Below are 11,608 nucleotides of genomic sequence, written 5' to 3' on the forward strand. Positions count from 1 at the left end.
GTATCATTTCGAACATACAAAACGACACCACCATGACTTCCCATATTTACATTATAGGTGGAGTAATAAGATATATACTCTCGTGGGCTGGGGCACATGTTGTTACCAATCATGGTCTCCTGCAGAGCTATACAAACACGAGACACTTCTAATATGAGCAGTCTCAATTCTTCCCACTTTGCTCTCAATCCCTGACAGTTCCACTGAAGAAAGTTAATGAATTTTATTTTCCATTACAGGCTGTAATATTGGAGCCTCTTTTAAGCGCTTTCAGCTTGCTACCTTGCTCCTTTTTCTAGAAGGAGACCGATTGTTTGTAGCGGCCTTCCTTTTTAGGGCGTTGTCGGTTTCAGGGACACCAGACAAAGCTGATGTCTCCTGAGGAGGGGTGTGAAGATCCCGATGAGTCGGGAGCGCCATCAATGACTGGCGCAGCCTCCAAAGAGGCGGGGGCGTCAGCAACCACTGGCGCAGCCTCCGAGGAGGCCGAAGCACCAGCAATGACTGGCGCTGCCTCCAAAGAGGCAGAAGCGCCAGCAATGCCTGGAGCAGCCTCTGAAGAGGCGGAACCGCCGGCAATCACTGGCGCAGCCTCCAAGGAGGCAGGAACGCCAGAAACCACTGGCGCAGCCTCCGAAGAGGTAAAAGTGCCAGCAGTCACTGGCACAGCCTCCAAAGAGGCAGATGTGCCAGCCATCACTGGCACAGCCTCCGAAGAGGCAGAAGTGCCAGCCATCCCTGGCACAGCCTCCGAAGAGGCTCGGTTACGAGTCATCACTGGTGTTTTGTTTAGATTGGCCTTTGTACCATTTATATTCTTTCTCCGGTTGGCGGCTACACTGGCAAAGGATATTCCTGGTCTAACATATAAGTTTAATACTCTCTCTCTTGCCTCTCTAAATGTAAGTCGTTCAGTTACCCTTAATGATTGAATCTCCTTTTCCATGATGTATACATCACAATTTATTGAAGATGAAGGGTGATTCTCTCCACAATGTACACACCTGGCATGCTTGTTACATATGCCATGCTCTGGTTCGCTGCACTTGACACAAATGGCAGGTTTGCCTTGCAGTTTCTGCCTGCATGACCCTAACATGTGTCCAAATTCCTGGCAATGAAAGCATCTCCTCGGCCTTGGGATGTATTGTTTGACCTTGAAGCGTAACCAGGCTGCCTTCACTATATTAGGCAATCGAGTGGAATTAAAAGTGATTATCAAGTTGGGAAGTGGGACTAGGGCTCCATTTACTTTTTTCTTCATTCTTTCTATTTTTATTACTCCTTGATCTTTCAATTCTTCCACTAACTTTTCCTCAGAATATGTCATGAGCTGTGGGGCAAATATCATACCCTTGGAGTGGTTCCAATAGGCATGTACGGCACATTCCACTTTGACTCCTCCAAGGCGAGACAATGATTTTAGATTTTCACTTTCTTTAGCTGAGGTAGATTCAACCGTCAGCTTTCCTTTACCTTCAGGACTAATCTTAGGCTCTCATACAACACTTTAAAAATATCCCTGTATACATTGAAAATGTCACAATTTGGTTCTTCCAGGCTAAAGGTCAAATATTTGTCATACGACTGTTCATATATTCCTGGTCCAATTTCACAATCACCATTTCCATTAAATTTCCCTTTGCTCCGTACTGGAGCATAGGGTTTCAGTGTTATTACACTGGAATGTTTATTTGGGTTTTCCGTACGTGTATTCCGAGACGAGGTTGCAGAGGTCTTTGTCTGTGCCGATTGGTTATCATCACAGGGTCCAGGGGTACTTACATCCTTATTTATACTGTCCATAAAGATAAAAGTATTGGAGAGAGAAAAAAAAGAAAAAAAAAAAAAACTGAAAATCTTAAAAAGATATCATCAGCCTTTCATGGAGTTCATTCCTCCACTAATGGCACAAGTGAGAACCAACTCCCAAATGTCCGCATCCCTACCCTACCCCAAAGGGGATGGCACAACATGATTAAAGTGGCTCAAGTGTAAGCCAACCCGCTTGATAGGACTGAGAGCATTACTAGAATACAATCATCCCCACCCTAATCACATTATGGGCAAACCGGACAGAATGCCGAGAGTCCTATTCCCAGAACTAGACCCCTGGAATCCGTGGTCCAGTCCGTAGAATAGTTCCGCCTGAAAACTCAGGTCCGAACATTATCGGGCAGTTGATGGTCCTGCCACGGTTCTCACTATTTAGCTTCGGATATAAACCCAATCCCAGCTATGATACCTTTTCCTATTTACCAGGTCCAAGAAATTTGTACGAAAGTGAAAATATCCACGCCATTTAAATCGAAAGGTTTGTAGGTGATCCGTCAGGGCCTGGGCTCTTATTCTTCGTAAGAACGAAGAAGAAAAGCCAGGGCCCCTTACCCCCTCACCACATGAAGGAACCTACTTCGAGGGGCTCCAGCTTTGAAAGGCCTGACTAGAAGTCACACCTACTCTGGATACTCTTCATCCTATATAATTTCCCCGAAAGAACTCAACACCTGTCCGCCCAAAAAAGCATTTGTCAAAATAATTTGTGAGCTGGACAAGTTCTTCCCAACTGACAAGGCTGGACAATCTAATGACCAGTCAGCAGGACTGAGAAATCTTCAAAATTCATCAGCCACGCATACAATAGCGAGATGACATATGTCCCACATCAGCTAGACTCCTGCCAATTTATTGTCTTCTGGAACACTTCCAACAAGCCACCTCTCACATCCCCATACAGAGGCCCTTACCCTATCCTTGAATAGAAACATACCATTCTAAATACCACTGGATGGCCACAAGGACTGGGTCTCAGTAGACAGGTCAAAACTGGTTTACCTCATTGCCAATGATAACTCACGCTCAATCTCTCCCAGGTTGGGTGGCAAATTTGCCCGGCACACAATCTCAACTTGAGACAATAATCAACAATCCAGTGCCTTACTATTATCTTATCAGTTGAACACCAAGCAAGGATGTGGGTGATATATATATATATATATATATATATATATATATATATATATATATATATATATATATATATATATATATATATATACGTATGTATAAATATATATATATTTTTTGTGTATATGTATGTACATACAGTATATATATATATATATATATATATATATATATATATATATATATATATATATATATATATATATATATATATATATATATATGGCATTGTTTGCAGATACTATCTTCTTAGCAGGACTTTGAATCAGACTGATATATATATGTATATATATATATATGTATATGTATGGCATTGTTTGCAGATACTATCTTCTTACCAGGACTTTGAATCAGACTGTACTTTGTCTCTTCAGGCAAGCTTCTCAGGAATAATGAAAAATTATTCAATATTCTTTCCATTTACTTTTTCTAGTCGACGGACCATTTCCATGCCTCTTGGCGGTGTCTTCAGGGTTGGATTATAAATTACCATACTGGGTCTTTTATTGCTGCATGCAGACTTTTGAATTTCAAACAAGACATCATTGGGGTGCTGAATTTCTATTGGTCAGCAGGTCTCATTCTCTCGTTGGAGGTCTGGATAGCAGGATGGGCATTCCTATTGCTCCTTAGGACGCGTCCTATGCCGTGGCTTGCAGCAAAGGGCGTGGGCAAGGGTGTGATTCCCGTCTCTGACCAAAGTCTTGATTTGTTTCGTTGTCAGTCACGTCTAGGGGTGTTCTGTCGCTCGTGTCTCCCTTCAGATTCTCACAGATGTCCTGTGGTTTCCTTGAAGAAGGGAGGATGAAGTCCGTGTTCCTCTGTACATTTATACTCACAGCTCTGCTAGTTGCAATCTGTTGAACGAGGCTTCATTCTATGCCCGATCTCTGTGCTTTTTAATAATTCTAATAATGCCTTTGTCGTAAGTAAGAATTTGTGAGAATCAGCCCTTTCATTGCAGACTTTACTTTGACTCATTCCCAGGTAAGTGCACATTTTACATAAAAACACTGAAAATGCTTCCAATGTGATCAAAAGTCTTTTACTGAATCTTTAACCACATTATTTTCAGGACTGAACGTTATTTTCGTTTGAAAGTACACATTGTTTATAAAATTATTAAGTAATGGAAAAAGCAAAAAGATTAAAATTCGTTGGATTCCCAGATCTTTGTTAGTACCACCAGTATTCCTTTTAGTACAGTATCAATGAATGATCTATTCATTTTCCATATTTGCAACACTTCTTGTACCTTCTGTCTCAATGCTTACTTCAAAATACGTACATAATAAAACAGAAGTAACTTCTATATGAATAGTTTACAAAAGGGAAAAGCCTGGAAAATATACGACATTTTTGTTTTCATATATCTTTATTAGCGATACTAACCATCCTTTTCTAGACCATCGATTTGATATCTGTCCCTTGCAAATTCTGTTCTGAAACCTGGTGCATCTAATATGAAACTATCTTCACTAAAATAACTTTCAATGGTAGGTGTACCAACTAACCCCATTGCAATTGCAACAAAACCTTTTATATCCATGGCAGTCAAATATGCCCACTGGTGATACCTTCATCTTTTAGGCAAAGGCTGCTTCTTAGCCATCACGGAATGGAAATATTCGATTCTTTTGCTACACGATCATTTATTTCCTCAGAAATGACTATTATCACAAACCATTATCAAATTATCAAATATTCCAGGCATTTATGGGTTATAATCATAGTCAGAAGAGACGAGAGAGAGAGAGAGAGAGAGAGAGAGAGAGAGAGAGAGAGAGAGAAATATGTTTGTTATATAAAAGAGCAATAATGCATCAAAACAATAATAGATTTATGACGAAAATCTCTGTATGCTTTCATTTTTATTTCTGTGTCTGCGTATTCCTATGAATGTGTGAATACTTTGATAACCAAATAAGGATGTGAATAATAAGCCTTGTATACTTTTTTACATTCAAGTTCTGATGTCATGCATACAGATAGCACTATTTTTAAAGGAGACGACAGACAAAAATCACAAGATAAAATATAAGCGACAGAGAGCGATACTCTCAAGAAAGGATTCGACGCGCATGAAGTATCACTGTGTGATACACAACTGTTAAAATATATATAAAACAAATTACTTATAACAAATTACAATGCAGGCTATTTTTTGTTGAACAGGCAGTTTTACCAAATTGGCTGAAGATCCCGCCATAGGTATTCAATCCAAAAAGGACAATTTATATATTTATATATATATATACACACATATACATATATACATATATATATATATATATATATATATATATATATATATATATATATATATATATATATATATATATATATATATATATATATATATAGGCACGAGATTTTATATAAACGCATAGTACAAATGGGATTCAATAGCAGATATGATGCTAAACTCAACTCTCTAACCTAAACCCCAACCCTCCACCCACGGCGATTTAAAAATCGGATGGAGTGCATCGAAAATTTAACACATTTTTCAGGGGAAAAATTGTGCTCTGAAAACAACAGATACAGATGAACATTGCCTACTAGCTTGAACCCTCTTTGCAATGAAAGTGTTCTACAGATTTTGTTAACATATTCAATTAAGTCAACAGAGAATTAAGAATAGCATTTTCGCTAACTGGACGAGAAAGGGCCTATAAATACCAAGTCACAAAAAAGCACAAACCAAACGTTTTAATCTGAAACCAAAACTAGCTAATTTCTAAAAGCAGACAACATATTTTCTACTCCAGACCAACGTCAAAATGTTACTAAACAGGCAAAGACTTAACGGGGAAAGAAAAATAGCATACCTCGTTTCTTATCATGCCTTTGCGATAACTAATCTGATTACTTTTAATTACGTATTTAAGAGTAGTGATTAATAACGGGGGGTCGTAGCTCAGCGGTAGAGCGCTTGCATATCATGCGAGAGGTCCTTGGTTCGATCCCAGGTGCCCCCTTAACATTTTTAATCTTGTCAGGGATTAAGGGGCTCCTGGTTGTTTAGGAAATTTACATATGTAAACGATACTGACATAACGCTAGTGATTTACCAAGGGTGTTAATTATCATTTGATGGCTGTTGCCCATTGATAAGAGTCATGGATAAAGTATGTATAACAGTATCTTTAAAGGCTTCGCTATTGCATTTCAATATCTTTGGAGAATTTAGCATCATTTGATTAATGGAGGCCATTTTTACCTCAGTTCTCAATACTCTTACTCTCCGCCTCAAGGTGGCTCATCTCAATTTTCTCTCTCTCTCTCTCACTTTTCTGTAGGTACTATTTCTCTCGTTGTTCCTTTGAGGTCCAAGGGAGGGATCCCCCTCCTAACAGCGACATCGTAGTACCTGTAGGGCTACCTCTTCCCCCATCCTGTGGAAATCGTCGGCACCTGAACGGCACTGTACGACAATTGTTTCTCTCCTGCAATTCTTCTCTTTTGAGTTTTTTTTTTTTTTAAACATTCCCCCCAAATTAAGATTCATACTGTGTACGGTATCTAATATTAAAATAAAGGGAAATTGGTAATATCCCTAAGTTCAGATGCAAACTGCAATGTGGGACTCCCAATTAAAAAAAAATGCGCAAGTTCCCAGCAATTCAACCTTTCCGCATTTCGTTCAGTAGGCTACTTGTTTTTAACAATACGACGATGAATAGTTCTGACAGCTAGCAAGACTACAAAGTAACAATGACACATCGGAACAAAAATACAGAACAGATCCAAAATTACACACCAGTCACCATGATCACTTATTCTCCGAGAATTATGTCTGGCCACGTCATTTACTCCTCTTAACGTGATTATAATGCAAATATGTTACTTTATTGTTGGAAAACGGTTATGTGTAAGACAACTCTTGTTCGAGCACTAGCTCTTAAAATATAGTCTCTACGATAGATGAATAAAGAAGAAAAAACAGTCAAGAGAATAATACCCATAATGCAAGATCTTTGTTGTTGAACAGTAGTCATAAACGTGACTCTCAAAATACAAAAAAAAAAAAAATAAATAAATAAATTAAGCTGTCATCCTTATTGATGAAAAATAAAACAAATACATTCCTCCAGAGTAGGATCATCACCATATCCAAACTACTTATTTTAGCACAGAAGTCATCAATGAAGATTTTTCATATGGAGTACCTCAATTTTAAAAACCGGCAAACAAATGATTATCACCCGATTTTGGATGAACAGGCATGTTTAGTACTTAGTAAAGGACTCCGTAATAACAAACCACGACTGACAGTGTGTGTTCCTGTAATGTAGGATTGCACCTACGTTTATCAGGGCTGAGAACGTCAGTAAGGGTATGTTATATTAGCCATGTTTTGGTGAAGTCTTGGGTAGACAAGCATCAAAAATCATCTAGATGTGCGCATGCACTACTGTTTTACGCAATCGGACCTACGGACCCTCTGTCCAACCCTTTGCCTCCACCTTCCCAAATAACCCTTGCGTTATGGTAAACCACGTACATGCCACAGTGCTAGTATGATATCTGGAAATTCCGATGTATAAACTGCCGTCATTCAATTTGGTCGCAAGAATATTTGCACCCTGTTATTGCGACACAACAATTTATTTACACGTCATCTTTATTAAACTAAAACCTATTCGTTAATGCACACTGAACTGTTAAACCAGCATTCTCCTAACCAACCCCCTCTCCTTAGACTGATCGCGCTAAATATATTTAATATGCAACAAAAACATAACGTTAAATTTTCCAGTCAAAGTCTCGCCTTCAGACAAACTGAGTGTCAAAAGGTCCCACCGAAGTCAGATTTCAGTTTAAACTTTCATACAAACTCCTAAGGAAATATATACTCCCTATATCTATTTAGGATCACAACTATTATCCTCGCAAAAGGGTATCGGTTATTTTTCTTGTTAAAAGTAGTGTTCGACAGCAGTGACGGTACTTGAAATCTATCGTTCGAACCAGATCCTGCAACAAATCTCTCCAGAATAAATAAATGTTTTGATAATAACAATAATGCGTGAGTAATGTATGAGTAATGGCGAGTCATGCCGAAGATAATGATAATGCGAGCCCACAAGACTTACGATAAAAATTGCTGCTGCGGCTTTCACAAAACACTTTCCTACAAAGCAACATCGTCAAAATTTTTTATTCTGATAAAACAATAAAAATAATAAGAGTAATAGTTTTGACACTCATCACCAGCCGGAAAAAGGGACGGTTGTCCTTCAGGCCACAGGTGTATTTTAATCTGCGATAATAATGATAACGACAAACTTATTTTAGTTCACTGTCATATGCAAATAAAGAATGTACTGTACATATAAGAGTGACAGCACAAAATACATGGCATGAGAGAAAACTGGAACAGGCGCATTAAAATAACTATAATGCTTATAGTAACAACAACGTACGTTGTATGGGCCGCGGTAAATATTTAATGGCAATATTGGCTTTAGTCACCTCTGTTGCTTAACCATTCTAAACCAAACCAAAAAAGGCATAAAATGATAACCAACAATAATAATCATAAATATAATATTTCATCAAACAATAATCCTACAACTAAAGATATCCTTTTATTATATTCTGTCCTGTTTTCTTTGCCTCTGCTCTTCGAGGACTGTTTCAACATATATAAAGATTTCAATCATGCTCCCTAATGGACGTCTATTTCATTTCTCCCAATTTTTGTTTAATTTATGAGAAGGCCTCTACTCAATAATAATAATAATAATAATAATAATAATAATAATAATAATAATAATAATTAGTTCTGGTACTCGAAAACTCAGGCGATAGTAAAGCACAGGAAGAATAAAAAAAAATAGAATTGATAACTAATACCTGACTGATTTGTTTCAGTACACTACAGTAATAACAATGGTTATCAGTGCACGAAACAACTGACTTCAAATAATTTACAATAAATCAAAACTCTGAAAAAAATGTTTATAAATCCTTTCTTCATTCCTTATTGTTTTACAAAAATACATCTATTTCCTACAACTATAATTCCTTAAAGGGTAATTTGTAAACTTTTACAATCAACTTTTTCTCTGGAAAATTCTCACTTCCTCGACAAATCCGAATTAAAAAAAAAATCAGATATCGACAATAAATCAGTGTACACAAGGCATCCTGTGTGAGTTGATCTTGATAATGGCTACCCCTTGGAGTGACCTGGTAAACAACGTGGTTCTCAGCCATGCCCTACTCAACAACCCACCATTAATAGACTAATTACAGAGCTTAGCTCTGGCTAGCTTTACCTCAAAAGTTCTTGGTCGTCCTCAACTCTGAAGACAACTTGCAAACCAAATACAGCTGAATCTACAGCTTAATATAAAATCACATAAAATTTAAGCTTACATGTGAAGTCTTCAGACGATAGAACTAATATAACCATGGGTAATCTACGTCTGCAACCCCCTTCTTGGCAACTGAGCCATCTGTCTTCAGCCTGACAAAAGAGCAATCTCCCAACACCCTCTTCCTCCACATTGCAAGTTGGCTAGACATGCAGAGGAAAAGCATCTCCTAGGAAGAACTTAATCAGTTCCTCATCATGGCATTCTGGCCACCACACCCCATATCTCTTTAATATGCTGCTGGGGACACATCAGGGAGAGCATCCTGGGCTGAGCTTAAGTCCCACCTCACCTGACCAGAACTTGATGCAGATGGAAAACTACTGAAGGCTGACTTGACCAGGGAGATTTGGCTGTACCAGCTGCCACCAAACGTCTGTGTGCCCATCCCCCCTCCAATGCCAAAAGTATGCCTGCAGGCCAAACCTCCTAAAGAAGGCAGATAAGGTGAAGGCAAAAGAATTGCCAGAGACCTCCAAAGATTAGCATCACAGCCCCACCATCTGTGAGCCCAGGGACAACACCATGCAGATAATGACAATAAAAGAGTAAAGGCTGTACACAGTTATCTATGTAAGTCACAACAAAATGAGTAACCCTAGCCACCTGTAATATACGTCTATCACCACATTTTAGGAAGATCAGCCATGGACTGCACTCCCAGCTGCAGACAGAAACTGCCCCCACAAAAAAAAAAAAAAAACCGGGGCAGTCACCTATGTAAGTTATGCTGGTTGCTATGACACAACTGGATGCCCTCTCCACGAAATTTTAAGTCACCGACAGCATCTTCGACAAAAGTTCCTGGTGAACACAGGCATATTCAGTTTGATAACACCTGCATCAGAAATCACCCACCAGTGACCACACAACGCCAAACTGCAACTGATGGCCACAATGGCAGCCACACAGATCCTACAGCCACCAAAACCATGTCCTCCACCTGATGGCAAGAAAATGTAGGTGGGAGTTTATCACTGTTGATGTCCAAACTCCCTACTTGGTGCAAACTTTCAAGGGCACTGCAGGTGGATGGTATTCACTGCCCCCTTATAAACGTGTTTGTTTGCTTCCCAATGGCATTGCTCTCTACAAAGTCCAAATAGTTACCCATCTCATAGATAAAGACCACAAACTTACAATGACTCCTGCAGTTCCCATCTTCAAGCCAGAATTTCATCACACTCCCAGGTTACACGCCACACAAGCATCCTACACCGTATTATAACCCCATGTCCACTTCAAGTTCTGCTGCCTACCACTGGAGAAACTACTCTCCTAAAATGGCCTTCAGAGAGATGGACCAGACGGGCCTTTGCCAGGCCCCAGCCCCTGGGCCTTACCACTCCACATGATTATGAAACATGATGGACCATGGTGACCTGCAGAGACTACAGGCAACTAAACCTCAATCAGAACCTGACCACTACTCACTTACCAATAAGGTGGCTATCATGGCCACCCTGCATGGATCATGAATCTTCTCTAAGATTAACATTATGCAGGGGTACTTACGCTCCTACCCACAAAAAAAAAAAAAAAAAAAAAAAAAAAAAAAAAGAAGAAGAAGACATCCTGAAAACAACAGCCATCACATCTTTCGGAACATACAAATTTGAATACTCGACATTTAGCCTATGGAATTCAGGGGCTACACTACATTCCAGACTCGATAAATAGAATATATAAAATTTAGGCCAAAGGGCAAGCATGGGACACCTATGAGGCTATTCTGCACTGAAACAGAAAATGACAGTAAAAAGGCTTGAAAGGTGTAACAGGAGGAAAACCTAACAGTTGCATTATGGATTAACTGTTAGGAGAGGGTGGAAAGTAAGATGGAAGAAAGAGAATATGAATGGAGGTACATTAATAGGAATGAAAGGGGCTGCATCTAGGGGCCGAAGGGACACTGCAAAGAACCTTAAGTAATGCCTACAGTGCACTACATGCGGTGCACTGATGGCAGTACCCCCCTACAGGACAGAGACTAGATAAATAACATCTTGGGTAACCTCACATTCTGTGATTACTATGTTGACAACTCATATTCCCCAAAAACTGAGAATACCAATTATGCATTGGGACCATGCTACTCCTCAGACAGGACAAAAGACTAATCATCCATCCCAACAAATGCATCAATGGTGCCTCCTCTGTCGAGTTTGTGGGACTTCACATTTCTGAGAACAAAGTCATCATCTACAGCAGGGGTTTTCAACCTGGGGTAAGCGTAGCCCAGGGGGTACGCCAAG

General features: G+C 39.3%; 1 non-coding gene across 1 annotated transcript; it reads left to right on the forward strand.

The window, feature by feature from the left end:
* The first annotated feature begins 5,875 nt into the window (after window positions 1-5,875).
* Window positions 5,876-5,948, forward strand: TRNAD-AUC (transfer RNA aspartic acid (anticodon AUC)). Its single transcript has one exon. It is a non-coding gene; the product is annotated as a tRNA-Asp (tRNA).
* The last annotated feature ends 5,660 nt before the right edge of the window (window positions 5,949-11,608 follow it).

This window comes from Macrobrachium rosenbergii, chromosome 27, assembly GCF_040412425.1.
Source record: "Macrobrachium rosenbergii isolate ZJJX-2024 chromosome 27, ASM4041242v1, whole genome shotgun sequence".
Classification (NCBI taxonomy): Eukaryota; Metazoa; Arthropoda; class Malacostraca; order Decapoda; family Palaemonidae; genus Macrobrachium; species Macrobrachium rosenbergii.